The sequence below is a fragment of the Diabrotica undecimpunctata genome, chromosome 6, assembly GCF_040954645.1.
Source record: "Diabrotica undecimpunctata isolate CICGRU chromosome 6, icDiaUnde3, whole genome shotgun sequence".
Lineage (NCBI taxonomy): Eukaryota > Metazoa > Arthropoda > Insecta > Coleoptera > Chrysomelidae > Diabrotica > Diabrotica undecimpunctata.
The window spans coordinates 148638904-148658996 of NC_092808.1; the positions used below are offsets into that span (position 1 = coordinate 148638904).

The following is a 20093-nucleotide window of genomic DNA, read 5'->3' on the forward strand; positions in this document are numbered from 1 at the left end:
CTCTTTTCTTTTAAGAAATCCTACTCTTACTATTAGAAAATCAGGTGTATCCCTGATCTATCATCTGTATCCCGAGCTAAGGGAATGAACACGAGGTGTGTGGAAGAGTACTTTAAGTTACTCGTAAAGCTACATTTCTTCCCCCATACTGCATAGTAAAGGGTAAAAACTTAAAAGTTGAGTTTATGGACGGAATGCCTCCTGGCTCAGTTGTAAAAATGTCACAAAAATCTTCTTATGTCACTAGTGAAATTTTTCTGCACTGGTTAAAAATTCATTTCGAACCTAAAAAACCAGCCAGGACAGTACTTCTCTTACTTGATGGTCACACTTCACACACCAGTTCCTTGGATGTCCTAGTGTACACGGAGCAAGAAGGAATCATTTTGATGAACATTCCACCCCATACTTCGCACTGGCTACAACCTTTGGACCAATTCTTTTTTAAATCACTTAAGTCCTACTTTTATAGTGCTTGTAATTATTTCGTTACAAACAATCCATCCAGAAAGATCAATCGTCTGCAGTTTGGAAAACTTCTTAACTCTGCATGGACCAAAGCTGCAGGTGTACAAAACGGTTTAAGTGGATTTCAAGCTTGTGGCATAGTCCCTCTAGATATGTCTGTAATACCAGCCTACGCCTACTTAGAGCCCGATTCCCCCGGTGCAGTGCCCATTGTCCAAGTATTGGCGCACACTCTCGCTAGTGCACCAACCAGCGAGGTTGATCCTGTTGCCTCCAATGCAGAACTTATCGGCCAACACGTCAATGCTGTAACTAGTGTGTCAACAAGTGACACTGTTGATTCTTATGTCTCCTGTGCAGTACCAAGAACTCAATTTAATCTTGCTAGTATCCCTAGTACTTCTAGTAGCCTTACACCGTCAAAAATGACTCCTTCTAAACTTGTAACGATTTATTTTGCCTAGAACGTATATCACCCGTCCCTTCTCTCACGCAGAAAGTAACCGTTAAGAGATGTTTGACGACAGTTTCAAAAGTATTAAATTCAGCTTAAAAGATTGCTGTTGTAAAAAGGAAGACAGTTGAGCAAGCAATGAAAGGTAAACAAAAAAAGAAAAAGAAACAAGATCAACTTAGAACAAAGAAAAACAAGATCAAAGAAAAATTGAATCAAAAAAGAAGTTTCTCAAGCCAAAAAAGGAACCGTCTGGCAAAGTTACACAGTTTGCAAGTTCAGACTCAGAAAGCTATGATTCTGCAGATCTGGTCCAAGATGACGGTATATCAGTAGAAGAATGGGATGAAGATGAATGTATGGGATGTGGAGAGGCTTACAATACAACTACAAAAAAAGAAGACTGGGTGAAGTGTGTACAGTGTTCTCAGTGGTTTCATAAAGGTTGGTTTACATTTGAAGTAAAATGTGACTTTTGCGGTACCAGGGAAATAATGTCACAAAAAGGGAAGTTTCCCATTAATAGGAAGATTGTGGTCAAGAAAGCAAAAGAATAGACTTGTTTGTTTTTTTATTTGGTTACTGTAACATTTATTATTATGTAAAATATACATATTTTTTACTTTATACTTGGTTTGTAGTCATTGATCCTACTTTTTACCCCTGATCCATCTCTCCCAAGCTACTGATCCATCTCACCCAGACACGTCCTGGTGAGATGGGCCATGCAAAGTTTTGGAAAAAATCACTTTGGAAATCGTTCCCAAAATATCTATTTTGAGAACGATTTCCGAAGGTGGAAATTGAAAAGTCAAAAAACTTACTTTAACATTTAATTGTAGCCTATTCCCATTTAAATAGTAATTAATACCCAGATACATAATACTATTAGCCAAGATAACTCACCTCGTGAATAGCCTTCCTTAACAAATTCATAAAAAAACTCTTAAAACTGGATGCACCTTTTAAGCTTTGAACAACATACGCCGTAACAACTTATAATATTAACTGAGAGAGATAATAGCTAGATGTAGCTGTGACTAGACCAAATATATAGCAATGTTGCCAAATTTCAATGCAAATAAATTTATTATCTTATAGTTTCTGAAAATCTTAATATTTAGAACTTTTGTGAAAGTGGCTAATCACTAGTGACCGGCTAACAACTGTAGCAGTTACCCTATTTAATATTTCATAAAAAGCCAATGTTTAGAAAATAGTTGGGATCAGGATCCAAATCATGTATAATTCCAATCACTTGATTCGCGGAAATATTCGTCAAGTTCGATAAATATCACTATTATAATACTTTTTATTCGAAATTTTTCAGGTGTATTATAAAAACCAGTTATTAGTTATAAATTTAGTTATATGGCTGTAAAAAAGTACGACTGCAGTGAATATAAACGACTATAAAGCTCTAATCCATAACTGCATAAATGAAAAAGTATTATTACCTATATGCAGACGTGGACCGCCTGCATCTAGGTCCACTAAATCGAGACTATTTGGAATCTGTATCACATTAAAAAGGAAATAGAGGAAAGATTTACGGAAATATATTTTCCTGAATCACCGTTTAGATCGTAGAAGGCGATACACGTATTGCCAGTATAAAATACGAATGCCCTTTTACCGAAAGAAAAACCAGGCGATTCTCTCAATATATGCCGATTATTACGGGCATGTGTATTCCAAACGGCCGTTCGAGTAGTACACGGATCCAGACGTATTAAAAGATTTACTAGCTTTTTTACAACGCTTTTTTCAAAACGTATATTTATCAAACTTAAAGTACCGAAATGTAGAGCTTTATAAGAGTACAAGAAAGGAAAAAGAGAAACGAATCTTGAATACCAAACAGGTTGACAGTCTAAGTCATTTTCTAGAAAGCTCTGCTTAAAAACTTTTTTCATTTTTTTAATAGGTGTATAAAAATTAATTACTATCAGAGAATGAAACTGTGTTTTCGTTTTTCATAGATAATCTAAAGCAATATAACTACTAACCAAACAATAATTTGTACTATACTATATTTTTGCGTATGGTCTATGTCATTGTTGATAGGTGTTACAGTATGAGTAATATTTGGATACAATCCTAGAAGATTATGGATTCACAGTCACTTATTTGGAAATTATTTAGCCCAGTCAAAATAAATGAATTGTAATTTTTTCTTGAAAGTATCGATTCGTTTTTATGGGATATATATATATATATATATATATATATATATATATATATATATATATATATATATATATATACATATATATATATACATATATATATATATATATATATATATATATATATATATATATATATATTTTCTCATTTAGATAAATTACCTCGACAACTATGACTATTGGTACTGGAACAATAATATTAAATATATAATAAATAATGAAAACAAATAATAATTATATATCATTGTAACTAATGTCTTTTGTGTTAAATCTTGTGGTAGAGTTAAGCGGTTTTTAAAAACTGTATAATTTCTGTAATCTGTGTGGTGTTGTTGAGCATTTCCTTAAGAGTAGGTTTCAAGTCCAGTGCTTTATACAGGTTGGTAAATTGTTTGCAGTCGGTGATGATGTGTTTTACAGTCAGGTAAACATTGCAATGGTGGCAAGTTGGACGAGTTCCAGAGAACATCAAGAAACCATGTGTAAGTTTGGTATTGTTGATTCGTAGTCTTCTAATAATAGATGCTTTTCTTCTAGTTACGAAATCCAGGGAGAGATGATCAATGAACGGTTGTATTTCATGAAAAGTTTTTTTGTTCGTTTGCCATAAGTTTTGCCAAGTATCTACCGCTTTTTGAAAACGAGTTTGAGATCATTAGCTAGTTGAATTGAAGTGACTCTAGAACGATGGTTGGTAGCTTCTTTGGCAAAATGATCTGCTGTTTTATTACCAGTAATTTCAGTATGCGAAGGCAGCCTTATGAGAGAGACTGTTACATCGTGAGTAGAGAGATTGTGGTATATGTCATAAATTGTTTTAACTGATGGGTGGTCAGATAAATATTTAAATATTAATGAAACGTTAAAATTACCAAAATGACTTTTATACCCTCCAAAAAAGTCGTCCCCGTAGAAGTATTTACTTTTTTTTGAAAGTTTTTGAAAGAAGGCTTCTTTCCACACTTTCTAAAGAAAATTGTGTGTCTAATTTGTTTAAATAATTAAAAAGACATTAAAAAGTATAACTTTTTTCGATAATCGTCTACAGATAGCCTGACGTCGTCGTTTAACGGCACCGTGACTGACATTTCAAAAAATATCTCCTGATCAGGATTGTTAAATCTCGCAATAAAGGAATATTCCAAAGCTTCTTCTGCTGTAAGTCTGTCGTGTGGGTCAAACATCAACAATTTATTTATAACATCGATTGCATCCAAAAGGTACATTGTTGCCAGGTACATTTTTTGAACTGCAGACGCATTTTTGATCATTGAAGATCCAATGCCGGAAATACAGACCATATTTATATCTTCTTGGCCATGACTTGGCGTAAAAATATTCGCCATTATCTTCTCTACTTTACCGTAGATGTTGAAAGATAGGTTTTCTATTAAACATTTCTGCAAGAATGCATCCTATGCTCCATAGATTTATGCCTTCTGTATACCTCCCATTATCTATTAAAATTTCGGATGCCTATACCACCTCGTTGCCATATAGTCAGTCAGTGTAGGATCATCATCTGAGTCGTTGACGGATCCTTACGAAAGAGATCTGGCTAATCCAAAATCTGTTATCTTACACCTACATAGACTATCCAACACAAAGTTACTTGGCTTCATATCCCTGTGTATGACATTACCAAAATGTATATATTTGATAGCTTTTAGTAATTAGTATATGACATATCTCTTGTGGACGTCTTTCCGGATCGTTTTTTATGATGACGTTGTATAGATCAGTTTTCATGAACTCAAAACCTAAATAAACGTATCTGTTATTGGCAGCTCTGTGAACTTTGTACAGTTTAACAATATTAGGATGGCTCTTAAACGACTGTAGGAACATAATCTCTCTGTAGGTCCTTCGAGCATCATTTTGATTTCTAAATGCATCGAAATTCTTCTTCACAGCCACTACTTCTCTGGTCTGGTCTTTCGATCGATGGCAGACGATGCCATAGGCCTCCTTGCCTAGTCGTTTCTAGATGTCGAACCGCATCATGAAATGCTCGTCGATTTTGGTCATTTTGTCTTTGGATCAAGCCGACAGATAAGCTTAAAGGCTTGTAAAGGCTTGTTTTACAATAGACAAAACGAAAAATCTCTTGTGTATAACATTGTACTGTAAACGAGTTTTTAATTTAATCTTGCATCTACAATCACTCCGATAATTTTTTTCTGCTTACCTTATATTTAAGGCTAGGACGACAACAGAATAATATTTTAATCTGTTGTACAACTTTCATTGCAAATAAGTCGCTTAAAGTCTGATATTGTCGATAAAGTCGACAAAATAATATTGGTTTGCTTTTAATATATTTTAAAGTACAAAATATAATAATTCAAATAATTCAACTAATAAACTATAGAAAATATTTCGAAGAAATGAAAGTCCATTATCCTGGATTAGCTGTAGTAAACAAAATTTAAAGATATGCATAAATTATTTTCTTTGTAAAATATATTCCAGTGACGTGAGTGAGCTTAGTACAATCGTGAACAATGCGAGCGGGTTTTCCAAATAGACTTGTACGTCAATATACAGTGAATAAGACAATAGAATAGAAATATTTAGAAAATATAATTCTTCGTTAGTTCTTAAGAATTTGTAGAAACCGATTAGCACGTTAATAGTTTTTAGGAAATTTATAATTGTAGGTAAAATTGTTGTTTCTTATCTAAATGGGAGATGGGGATAAGTGTGACGAACTGTGATTGGAAGAGATTGAAAAAAGTGTGATAGGTATGTAGGAATGAGAGTTTAGCTAGATTTTTGAGGGAGAAAAGATAATTAGTTGTTTTTCGAAGGGTTCAAGGCGAACAGTCGTTGTTCTCTGGTGGTTCTCCAAAGGTAGTAAACAGTAGAAGTGAATGTTTGTGAGTTTTCTTGGAGTAAGTGTATCTGACCGAAGCTGATCCAGTAAAATATTGTAAGTTATATTTTTCTACTTATATTCCAAGAGTCACTGTTCTGGCCGGAACGAGAGATTCAGTTTATCGAGAGGAGAAGAGGCTAGCATCATTTGAACGATACGTGCATTTGAAGGAGATCATTAAAGACGATAGGCTCGCAATAATTTGTTGTAAGATTGCTGATTACCTAGGGGACTGCTAAGAATAAATAGTGTAGGCTACAAGGAACAAGGATTTGGACAACTCATCATCAGAGAGATAGTTTTACCATTCGTCAGTTTTTCTTTATTACAACACATTTTTTAACAATTGCTTTAGAAAGGATAGGAATATTTTGATCAGGAGATTTAGAACAACAATTTTGATTTGAAAATTTAATTTATATTGTATATACCATTAATTTTTGAACGTTCACGTACGTAGAACAAAATTTTGATAATCATTATATGAGATATTTTTTATTGAAGATATTTGAGTGTAAATTTTATTTCAATATATAATGTTGCATCATATATTTTTTTATTATTCCAGTATTCTTTGGACCTTACCTATCTGGTGGGGGGATAGATCTGGGGGGGAAATGGTGATCTTAACCACGTTTTCCTTTCATTTTTTGGTTTTTAAGTTCTAATGACAAGTTGTCACCAAATTTATCATAATCTTTAAATGTACCGCTCTATTGCATTAGAGGTTGGTATTTCGCCTTGCTGTTCTGTCACTTTTTGACCTCAAGGCCACTGTCTCTTCACGTTGTTGGCGTGGGTGTTACACCTGTTAATTCATTTACCTGCGGCATTCAGTAAGCTAAAGACTGGTAACTTCATTTTACTTTTAAATATTATATTTTAATCTCAACTAATTAATAATGTTACCTAAAGTCAAAATTAAATGTTACTGATAATACATTGTTGGAACTGCATCTCATGATCTTTCTAGTTCTTTACATATCAATTTTAAAGTTTTTTACAACAATTTTTTTATAAACATATCACATGTTCTTTTGCTGTGCTAAGTTTGGTAATTTGTAAACTGTACCTAGTTTCAATTAATTGTTTATACAACTTTATCTCTGAATGTTCCATTATCGTAAGCTTTTTCACAAATTTAATATCATTGACTGCTACATGTCTTTTTAAGGTAACACACATGTTTTAACTTCTCTTTGGATGTTTGGTTTTTTCATATTGTTCTTTTTAGATGAACTGATGATGCTTTCTAAGCAGAAAGCGAAACGTCTTCAATAAATAGATGAAGTAGCCACCTTCTTTGTCTGTTATTTCTCCACTTTGCACTCTTCGAGTGTTCCTTAGTTTATATATATATATATATATATATATATATATATATATATATATATATATATATATATATATATATATATATATATACATATATATCTGGTCTATTATCTCTTAATTATGAAATGAAAGTTAATTTTTTTTATTATTAGGCTTTAAAAAATACAATATTACAGTAGTGTAATATAGTTTTTATTCCCATAAATTTTGATATTGCAATGAAACATTATATTCCTTTATGCCCCATTAATCTGATAGATATGTTATATGCACCATAAACGTTCACTGTGCATGTTATCTATAAACACTAAATACCACAACTAGGAGACAATTCGCTAACCAGCATAAAATTGTACGACAATACAATATGCGTGTTTTATGAGATATGTATCAAACGCTCCATGCTATTATACCATACCACAAAAACAAAGTATTAATAATCCGTCGAGCAGCAGCCACATTTAAACGACGTTACAGCACACTTGACCGGGAATATGCACTTAGGGCGTCCGATTATATGCTAATTCGAGAATTGTTTGTAATACAGCACCCGTTTTGCATTGTATTAGCTATTGAACGCTACTTGATTGGTCTAGGCGGGTGTGTTAGTCTAGTTCACAGACAGTGGAGCTAATTTAGAATTTTCAATTTTACCTACTACAGCTTTAAACTTTCTGTTCGATCCAATCTATTATTTTTAAAACACATTTTTTAGTACTAACAGTATAATTTTTTTCTCTTTAAACAGATATATTTTATAACAATAGAACTTGAAAATATAATACACCAAAAGCAATTGAGGCGTTCTTTGCAAAAACCCCATAATATGTCAGTTTTTTTCGGAAATGGACTTACGCCATCTATGGATTAAAGGAATAATTACCGACGTTCCTTGCATAAGAAAATTCCATTAGAACCACAATAGTCGAAGATATAAGCGACAAAAATATAGGCGATTCCGCATAAACCCCATATGTCAAGCGCAATTTCCTGCAAAAACCACAGTTGTTAATGACAATTGGTGTGTTTGCAGGACACTTTATCGCTTGGCTGTCAGTAGGTTTTTATAGGTTAAAGTTCCTTCGATTAGTTGTGTTGTGTGATTTTATAAGTAAACACCATAAACCAATTTAGTAAAATAATAGTCGAAGAAGTAGGTTTTTATAGGTTAAAGTTCCTTCGAATAGTTGTGTTGTGTGATTTTATAAGTAAACACCATAAACCAATTTAGTAAAATGAGTTTTATAATAAATACAACTAACAATGAACTCGAACGACAAAGTTCAAATGAAAATGTGTCATTGAAAAAGAAAAGAAAGGTGCTGAGACGTACAGAGATAAAACAGGCAAGAGTGAAGGGACAAAAACATGTTAATTATAAGGACATAGAAAAAGCACAAGTACAAATGGGTCAAAATTGCAGGTACATTACACATATTAATTGTAAAATGATGAGTGAAACATTTATATTCCTTTTAGGTGTTCACGGTTTCAATGTTATTCTAAAATTATTGATGAAAGGAAATCTCGAGTTTTGGATCACTTTTATGCTTTGGAAACTAAACACGAGCAAGATCGTTACTTGGCAGGTAAAATTAATCGCTTTATTTAAACAATTAAAATATTAACAAGTATATTTCATTGTAGGGCTAATATCTTATCACATTAAAAAGCAAAGAAGCCGAAAAAAACGCTGAAATTAGGGATGTTTTACTAACAGAAGTAGAAAATGATGCACCACGCCAAGGTAATTTTCCGCAAACGCTCAAATTCCAACATTCTGCTGCCTTTAATTATAAAATAAGGTTGGTATAAAGAGAAGAACCAGTATGTGTAAAGGCTTTTTGCGGTTTCATGGAATAACATATGAAAAGATTCGAAGGCTACAAAAACATGTCTTTAATGGTGGATCAGCACCAAAAGATAAACGAGGAAAGAATTCAAACCGATAAAAACTATCAAAAACATCTACCCAAACAACAAAATGAAAGTCAGAATAGATGGAAAATCTATAGAAATAGGCAGCGGAATAAGACAAGGAGATTCATTGAGTCCCATGATCTTCAATTTAATTATGGTTGAAATCATGAAAAGCGTTAACAAAGAAAGAAGATACAGCATGGGAAACAAAGAAATAAAAATACTCTGTTAAGCACACGACGCAATATTGATAGCTCAAGATGAACATAGTCTACAAAGACTGGTCCACAGATTTAACATAAGAGCAAAAGAATTTAATATGTCAAATTTGCTTTCGAACACACTGTAGATCTATATTGGACCACTAGCCCTCGGTATTTATATGAACAAATGTTTACATTAAAACAAACTCGACTATGTATATTAAATTAAATAAATTGAATTCAAAGCGAAAAGCCATTTTAAATTATTTTTTTTTATATTGTACAACTTTAATCTTGTGTTAAGAATCAACGTCAAATGATATTTTAGATTATAATAATAGTAATAAAGTTCGCAGCAACATCAAACGGTACAATTTCAAAGATCAAAGTGATATTATTTAAGTGAACGGGGTCGTCATTTCGCCCAATGACCGTCCTATAACCGAAGACACATCAATTTGTTATGCTGTTGTTGGCGACGTTGTTGTAGCCATTGTTGTTGTAGTCGTGTTGTTAAAATTAGTGCAAAGCGCTATTCATCCGAAAATTAGATTATTTTGACACTGGATGCTGGTTATTGCCGCAGTTTCGAGTTCTAGGTATAATTGACGGGATTAGTAGACTATTTTGGCATATATTCGAAACTAGTCTCGATTGTCGGTTGTTTTGCTTTAAACGAAGTTATTTACTATCGTTGCTGAACCAGAAGGGTCGCTTTTCACGACATTCCAAACCAATAAAACCGTTTTGATTAATATCGCGTATTTATGACGCCAGAAATACTAGCATTAATTTGTCGCAGATATCAGATTAACAATTGAATTGAGCGGAAGAAAAGTTATTCGATATTACTTTACATTTTGAGATAATGAGAAATATGTATCTCTAATGAGAAGAGAAAAACATGATTTTCTTCATTTATATAAGCAATTTTGCTTGTTCATTGACGAGTTGTTGCCATCAAGTAGTGATTGCACAAGACCAAGACGACCTCAGCTACATGATGAAGAAACTACGAGAAGAATATATCAAGGCTGGCCTAGATATTAATCTCACGAAAACAGAGTACCTATCTACAAGTGAAGAAGACATAGAAGATCTACAGATTGATCAAATACTTGGGGTTTATAATCACGAAAAAGGCAACAACAGAGAAAGAAATTACACAAAGATTAGGACAAACAAGAACAGCAATCCGACAACTTAACTCAGTATGGTGGGATAGACACCTAAATATAAAGACAAAAACACAGATTTATAAAACATTAGTGCGAAGTATTATGACATATGGGACTGAAAATTGGATCATAAACAAGATAAACAGCAGTAAGATAGTAGCAACAGAGATGGAATGCCTGCGAAGATGCTGCAGAGTCACAAGAATGGATAGGAGAAGTAATGACGAAATAAAGCAAAGAACGTTAATAGAAACAGACATACTAACATACATAGAACAAAAAAGACTAAAGTGGTATGGACATGTAAGAAAAAAAATCGGTTGCCTGTAAAGTCGGTTTTACGGGCGAAGATTTTACGTGACAACGTCTTTTTCTAGGTAGAATATTTATTGATATGAATATTATTAAATTGCACAATAGGAACAAGGAATTGAATGAAAATAAGAATTGCACAAATTTTAACTATAGAAATATATTTTGTTTACTAAAACATTGTACATGTAAACTTAAACTTAACTAATTTCTATTTGAGTGATTTTGTTGAGGATAGGACTATGACAGGAGAAATAGCATCGCACCAGCGGACCGATCATGTTTGAGTGGGAGAGAGACGCAAGGCATTCGCCGGTCCGGCGGGCCTCTCTCTCGTTCGGTGACTCATCGTAACAGACGTGAGCGGGCGTTACACTTTTTCATGAGTGACTCCGAGCCACAACCTAATTTAAGACGTCACGTCAAAAACTAGCGACAGCAGAGGGAGAAAGAGAATAACCGAATGGAGCCCCATAGGAAGGAGGAAAAGAGGACGACTCCGAAAATCCTGGAGGAACGAAGTAGACGACGCCATTAGTAAGAGAGGCCTAAACGATGGAGAATGGGACAACAGAGAGAGATGGAAACGGTTGAGTGAGGGAAGGCAGTGAATACTGATGAATCTCTGAATATATATATTGACGAATTATTGCCTCTATGGACGATTGTCACTCCATCTCTTGCGCGATCGACCGATACTTCTTCTACCACGTGGTGATGTGTCCCTTGCTATTTTAAGGTTTTCAAATGTTAAAAAACTATTAACTAGTGAAAAAACTCGAAAATCGTGAAGTATATTTAACAAAAAAATAAAAATTTTAGCTTCGTTTTGTGTATTAAACCCTTTTGCACCAAAGTGCCCTTAAAAATTACGATAGGAGTGTAAATTAGACCTAGAGTACAACACAATTAAACAATACATCCACTATAAAACAATTGCATTTAGTTTTAATTGTCATGGACAGAGGGTACTTTCGAATAGAAAAAATTAAAATTTGTTTTTCTTTTAAATGTTTAATGGAAACATCTATTTATTGTAATTTATAATGGAATTGGATTAAATTCATAACAATATGGCGCAAACCGCATGTTGATAGCTTTTGTCGAACTCGAGATATGAATAAAAGCGCATAAACATAAGTAAGTATAGTATTGACTCACCCTTTATTATAACATAAAATTAAATGTGTGAAAGATCATACAAATATCTCGATCATTAAAACTTAATTGTCCAATTAAATGTTCAAATTGTTTTCCATCGTTGTTCGCACAAAGATGTAATCTTTCGCGCGTAGACATAACAGCTGCTTTAATCTCATGTTTCAAACTCTTCATGTTTCATGTCTTCTCGCGTGGTCGGTCGAGTTAGGCACACTAAGTCCTTCAATCTTCCCCGCAGACAAATTCCAGACATATTAGGTCTGGAGATCTAGCTGGCCATGAAAATATACTTTCCCTTCCAATCCATTTATTTGGATAACTTGCATACAAATAATCTCGAACAGGTGGATAATATGGAAAAGTGCACAGAATACCCGTCATGTTGTAATATCATATCCTTTCTTGTTTGTAAGGAAATAATATCTTCCAATAAAACAGGCAACTGATTTTCCAGAAAATCCAAATATGTTTCGCCATTTAAAGTTCTATCAAAGAAATATAGACCTACGATCTTTCCATCAACTATATCACACCAAACATTATGACTCCATCTGCCTTGAACCTGCACCTCATGTATCTAGTGCGGATTTTCTTCAGCCCAATAATGCATATTATGCAGATTAACACCACCCGCACTATTAAACGTAGCCTCGTCTGTCCACAAAATCTTTGACGTGATATGCGGTTGTTCTTTTAGCAGACCTAACATCCAATTGCAGTAATCCAGCCTTGCATCAAAATCTCTCTCATGTAAATCTTGGTGGAGAACTACATGATAAGGATGTAGACTAAAAAACAGAACAACAAATATTCGTGAAAAAGAAACCACTTGTTTTGTATAAAACTTAATGAGGTCGCTGGTTAAATGATATTCGATAAATAATTATAACGAAAAAATGAAATAATTTGTTTGTAAATCAATTAGCAAAAAATAGCAAATATAACTGTCAATAAATTAGGAAAGAAACTGGTCTTACTCATTATTGTTGTCTGTACAAAGAATATAGACTTACCTTTTGAAATATTGATGTCGTAGCCAAGGAAATCTCGTTGGTACCGTCGTGGCGTCGGCCGACGCGGCTATACTTTAAGTTAATTGAGACTGTAATACGAAACCGTACACACGTTTCTATATTGGCGACACAAAAGGAGTCAAATTCTTCGTACTTAAACATAATAGATGAGACAACCAGATTTTACAATTTTACAGGAAGCAATATATTTACCAAAGTCGTTAGGATACATAGCATTATATTAGATCACATTACAGTACCGTAACAGAAATATTAATAGTAAAAATATGAAGAGAAATAGTATATACTTTCCCAAACATTCTCCCGCGCCAAAAACGAATGTTTTTAAGAACAGCTGAAAATATAAGTATAAAGAATAGACATGAAAGATCGATATACTAATAAAGAACTAAGTAAGAATAACATATGAATTGACAAATAAGCGGCGATCATATTTTGACCACAGACCATTGTTGGATGTCGTCTGACCCTGTGCTCAGATTAACAACGCGTACAATGCCCTCAATTAGAAAAGAATAGCTACGAATCCGTAGAATTTTTCGACCGACTAAACTAGAAAGATTGTGTCATACACAATACCGTTGGCCCCTTTTCCTATAAGAATTCCGTGGGGTGCGAAAAGACAAGAAGAAGAATAGCGTCGAAATCTCGGCGTAATGATATTTCGACGAGCTCCACGGTAGGAAAATGCCAGTTTGGTGAAAATTCTAATAATTGTGCCAGTGATAAAACACGACTAACACAATCAGAGAGGTGTTGATTAGAAGGCATTTGATGCCGAGTAAAGTGTGGTATCAGTTCTTGTATGTGTTTAATACGATTGCCAATTTGGGGTAGAAAAATTAGCTCAAGGGAGCGCAATCGTCGATATCGGAATCGAAATATCGGAAGATCGGACGAACAACCCTTTGACAAAAGTGACTAGATCAGCCAGCATTATGGCTGCCAGGAGTTCCAATCTTGTCGAGACAGAGCGAGCATGAAAATTGGACTAGACTCGTTGACAAAAGTGACTAGATCCGTCAGCAGTATAGCTGCCAAGAGCTCCGATCTCGCGATAGATGTTCCTGTATAGAAATAACACCAGAAATGTAACACATACAAGTACAGAGGTCAGATGTATCTGTTCAGATGTTTCATCATCCCAGGATACATTGAAGTACCACAACGATTTTAGAACACGTTTGACTTGCAAAAAGACATGGAAAATGAATAAAAACAAGAGGATAGCAACAAAAATACGACTGATTTACAAACGAATGGCCCGCTTTGTGAACGGTTTGTCAAAGGGACAAGAAGAATGAGAAAAGAAATCAGTCGTAGGATTCCATTTTAGGCCCAGTACCGTAAAAATGAAAGGTTCCTCTTTGCCAACGAACAACATGTCAAAATGCCTAAGCCAAAGCCTGAAAATAATTAGAGATGGTTGCTGACGTTGTCGATTTGTCTAGCGTAAAACCATCGAGCTTTAAAAGCTAAGCGAGTGCTCACTGCAGAAGGTGAGTAGTATCAAAGAGAATCACTTGTAGCGTGATTCTGACGTAGGTCCGTCGAGATGGCTGCTGGCCCACTGCCTAGCGGAAAACCATCGAGCATTAAAAAACTAAGCGTTACTCTTGTAGAGTTTATGAGCGAAAGAAAACGAAGAAGTACCGTTAGTAACGATACGTAGTAAAAACTCTTGGAGAGGTTTAAAAAAGTCCGATCTCCAGAGAACCCCTTTTATAGTTCCAAAATTCCTTATTTACTTTAATTTGTCGATACGTTTGCTCTATATCGCAAATAAAACAACAACGAAGATATCGAAAATTAAGCAAAGAACGAGATGCCCTTTTAGGACCAGTATCAAAAGCGTCGATTAGCGACACACCTCGAGCGTCATATAGATTGGCGTCGAAGCTAGTACGAATTTTGGATAAAAGAAGCGAAATAAAAATTTGTTTTTTGAAAACTGTGTGAGAGATATAAGAAATAATCGATTTAAAATCGGATTCAGAAACCGGCATCATATGTTGAGAAGTAACAAAATCTTCCACGAATGCAACATATGTCTCTTTGAGTCATAAGAATAAAGAATAAGTAGCGAATATAAACAAGAGAAAAGATAAATAAAGAGGATTGGGTTGTAGAAACGGTGGAATAACAGAAAATAGACTTGTTAATTTTCGAAAAATCAACAACTGAGAAATATCCTTCACGAGCTTCGTCGTGTTGGGACAAAACTAACAGGTGCCTACTCTTTTCGACTTCCCAAAACCTTTGTAGAAAAGATCTATGTTTGTATACATAGAAGTAATGAAAGAGGTGAAATAAAATATAGAATAAGACTGGCCCTTTTAAAACATAATTGAAAATGATTTCTAAGACCACAGGATGATTTGGTTCGCCGAGAATTTTGACCAGAATTTACGAAACGAAAAACGGAGCCTGTATCTAGCAGGATACGAATTATAAGAAAGATGCGAAAACATATTTGATCTGTATTAACTATGTGGAAAGAAATAGACGAGGACATTAAATGTGGTTGTGTAGCAAAATAGAAATGTTAGTATTTGAAGAAGTGATTGTCTAAAGGAACAAGATAAATTCGAGCGTTGGTTAACAAACGAAGCAAAACTCGAGACCGTGATTCGCTAACCGTGCAATTCGTCGTTTCGAATGAGGTGGAATCAGGTCACGTACACAAGAAGTATGTGGATTAACCAACGAGAAAAGTTCTTGAAGCCATTTAGTCCCAAAAAATACAAACATTTACATGACTAGTGAGAACCAGAACACAAAGCACGAAATAGACGAGGACATTAAATGCGTTTGTGATGCAAATTAGAAATGTTGGTATTTGAAGAAAAGATTGTCTAAAGGAACAAGATGAATTTGAGCGTTGGTTAACAAACGAAGCAAAACTCGAGACCGTGATTCGCTAACCGTGCAATTCGTCGTTTCGAATGAGGTGGAATCAGGTCACGTACACAAGAATTATGTGGATTAACCAACGAGAAAAGTTCTTGAAGCCGTTTAGTCACAAAAAAATACAAACATTTATATGACTGATAAGAACCGGAACACAAGACACATTTAACACCTTGATTAGTTACCTTAGAGTGCTTTGTGGCACTAACGAAACCACAAGTAACGGAGATTTGATCGAAATATTGAAATAAGACAGCGATAATCGAAAGCGAGTAGAAGAAGACAATAAATTCAATCGAAACAAGGTTGTGAGATTTATGAAAATCTACCCTGGCTACGAATAATAATGAAGGCGTGTGGTTTTGATACTTGAATGCGTTTCATAGGCCTCCTTGAATCTAGAGAATGCCGAGTATGGCGCGAAAAGTTGGATTTGTTCATTTTGTTGAGCATTGTAAGATACAAGCACGAAAGAGAGGACAATGTAAACATAAATTAACAAATCAACACGAAGAGAATATCTAGATTTAAAGAAGTGAACGCTTTTAAACAAAATCAATTGCAGATAAGTAAGAATATCGATAAAAAAGGTAAGTAAAGAAAGGTATAGTAACAAAGAAAATCGAAAGAAATGTGTTTATGTTAACAAACAAGACGTACAGAATGAGTTGGAAAGTATTGTACAAGTAGAACAAAAATAATTCATAAAAATCAACACAAAACAATGTAAAAATGTAAATAAATCACAATAAAACACAATAAATCGTAAATGTAATATATATGTATAATTAATATATGGTATTAATCAAAATATATATGAAAGTATTTTACCTATTGAAATTATGAATTATAAAAATAGAAATAAATTTAAAAAATTGCTGTGTAAATATGATCCAATTTAATTATGTAAATTAAATTTAAAAAGAATGCCGAAGGACCGATTTAAAGTTAAATTGAAAAGAAAAAAAACCAATTAAAATGAATTAATTTAAACACAATGAAATTAATTGAATCAAAGTCTAAAAAATTATTATTTATCATCCGAGCTCGAAGTGGCCAAATTTTTGTATAAAACTTAATGAGGTCGCTGGTTAAATGATATTCGATAAATAATTATAACGAAAAAATGAAATAATTTGTTTGTAAATCAATTAGCGAAAAATAGCAAATATAACTGTCAATAAATTAGGAAAGAAACTGGTCTTACTCATTATTGTTGTCTGTACAAAGAATATAGACTTACCTTTTGAAATATTGATGTCTTAGCCAAGGAAATCTCGTTGGTACCGTCGTGGCGTCGGCCGACGCGGCTCTATGGCACGAGAGCCACCAAACGTGGTGCGTTTCGTTCGCTGTCTTGAGATGAAGTGTCTTGAGTTGAGACTTAAGACGGTCAAAAGCCACCCTCTGACCACGCTTCGAGGTGGTCGGTAGCAAGAGGACAAACCCATAAATCACTCTATTGTGTTGCGATTTAGAATGCGATACTTTAAGTTAATTGAGACTGTAATACGAAACCGTACACATGTTTCTATATTGGCGACACAAAAGGAGTCAAATTCTTCGTACTTAAACATAATAGATGAGACAACCAGATTTTACAATTTTACAGAAAGCAATATATTTACCAAAGTCGTTAGGTAACATAGCATTATATTAGATCACATTACAGTACCGTAACAGAAATATTAATAGTAAAAATATGAAGAGAAATAGTATATACTTTCCCAAACACCACTATATTTACCAACACTCAAAAAATCTTGAAATCTTGAAAAATCCACAATTGTTTCACAAGATAAATCGTGCATAAGTATTTTTAAGAAACGGATAAAAGTGCCGTGTTGCCGTTTTTATCGGAATAGTTGAATCTAAAGTTTAAAGGGAATTCCAAGTTTCTGACCTAAAAGTTCACTTTATAATATGAAAAACCAACCTTTGATGTTTTAAAATCGTTAGAACAGTAGTTTTGGGTATATTTAATTCTATAGAGATTTGCCGACTAGTTATATGTGGATTCTGTTGAATTAAAGCAAGAACATTGATTGAATTATCTTCGGTCATACCTCTACTACGTCGTTTAAAACAAGGATAATGAAAACTACCAGTTTCTCTTAATCTTCTTGCCTTTCTTTCAAATACTGCTTTGTCATAATGTCTCCTGTCAGGGTATCTTACAGAATATATACGTGAGGCAATAGCAGCATTTTGGTGACATTCGAAATAAACTTCAATCATATCATACAATTCTGCATTTGATATACTCTTCACGAATTATTAGTACTGATAATTAATTACTAATATTGCCAATATTAATATCTATTGAAAAAAGTGCAATCTTCAATTCGAATTATAATATAACAGTTCTTAACAATGTTTTGACTGATGTCAATAAATAAACAATATGAACTCCCTGTCAAATTCATTGTCGTAGCGTACTTAGTTTCGAAAAAACTATTTTTAATAATATGAAATAACAATGGTCAAAATAAGTATCAACATTAAGATTCTTCTGCTACAAAAAAATTTGAAAGTACCTACTGACTTATTTTTTAATTTAATTTATAATACAGGGTGAGTCAATACAATACTTACTTATGTTTTTATTCATATCTCGAGTTCGACAAAAGCTATTAACATGCGGTTTGCCCCATTTTGTTACGAATTTAATCCAGTTCCATTTTAATTTACAATAAATAGGTGTTTCCGTTAAACATTTTGAAGAAAAACAAATTTTTACAACAAAAATAATTTTGCTTAGTTGAGGAGATATGTTGTGGAATGCAATTTTTAGATTCCATATGTCTCTAATAACATCTTTATCAACGTCTGTTTTGCCTTGCAATTCTTAGAAGGTACAGATTAAAGCAAAATTCTGAATTTGGTTTCGAAAATTAGTTTACGGATTTTATTATCAGATGTCGCTATTTGCGTCTATACGAAGCCATGTTAGAGTTGCTTCCTAAGACAGAAAAGATTTATTTTCACGTTCAGAGCGACTGCGAAAGTCGTTCTGATGAGGCCTATTAGGCCGAAATACGTATAAGCGGATGTGCAGACGCCCTGTACGTGAAATCAAATCTTAACTGTCTTTTCCTTTTATTTGAAATTATCTTCTGTCTAAAAATCAACAGTTTCCACTAATTACGTGTAATTTCCACTAATTTTTACTTCTTGTTCAAGCTCTTACTCTTCTAAATTCAGAATAACTTTTTGTACAATCATTGCTTCTTTATCAATTTTTAAAAACAATATTATTGTTTTCTGATTATATTTTTTTTATTCGAAAGTACCCTCTATTTATGACAATTAAAACTAAATGTAATTATTTTATAGTAGATTTAAATTAATTCGTCCACACTCTTTCTAATGACACTAATTTCGTTAAAATCGGTTAGTCCAAACCAAATTATAGGTATTTATCCACAAATACTTTTCCACTCTCCCTCACCCTTCATTTGAAAAAATAAAAAAAAAGTACTTGAACAACTTTGTGCAGAATTTAAGCCTCTTTCTAGTTTACTTGGCCACTTTTACTTAGGAATTTTTTCTCCTAAAATTATAACATGAATAGTTTCTGATTTATGGCCGAGAGATCGGCTTATTGGACCACCCCACCCGGTACTTAAAAGTCATTCTTGTTATTTTTGACATTTCAACAATTTTTGTTGTATATAAATTAACACAAATCGATTATTATTTATCCAAAATATTAAAGCAGAAGTTTATTTATTTATTTATTTCTATTAAGTATCTCTTGAGAATATATTACGGATAGTGGTTAAAAGATTATAAAAAGTATTGTAACTTTCGTTCTTCTTTTTTTTTTCGACTTGGTGTAGGCAGGTATTGCATTTAAATAAATGCTTTCTCAGTATAAAAGTCACAATGAATTTATCAACATTTCTACTAACTACGGTTAATTTTTACTATGTAATGATTGCAGACTTTCTTGTTCTATCATATAAAAAAATAAAAGTACCACTTTTTCGGTTTCTTTAGCTATTTTGTCCTTATTTAATTTATTTGAAATTATCTTCTGTTTAAAAAT

The 20093-nt window shown here is 33.4% G+C and overlaps 1 pseudogene; it reads right to left on the reverse strand.

The window, feature by feature from the left end:
• Nucleotides 1-4112: 4112 nt before the first annotated feature.
• LOC140444667 (extracellular signal-regulated kinase 2-like) overlaps nt 4113-20093 on the reverse strand; it is a 32972-nt pseudogene continuing 16991 nt past the window's right edge.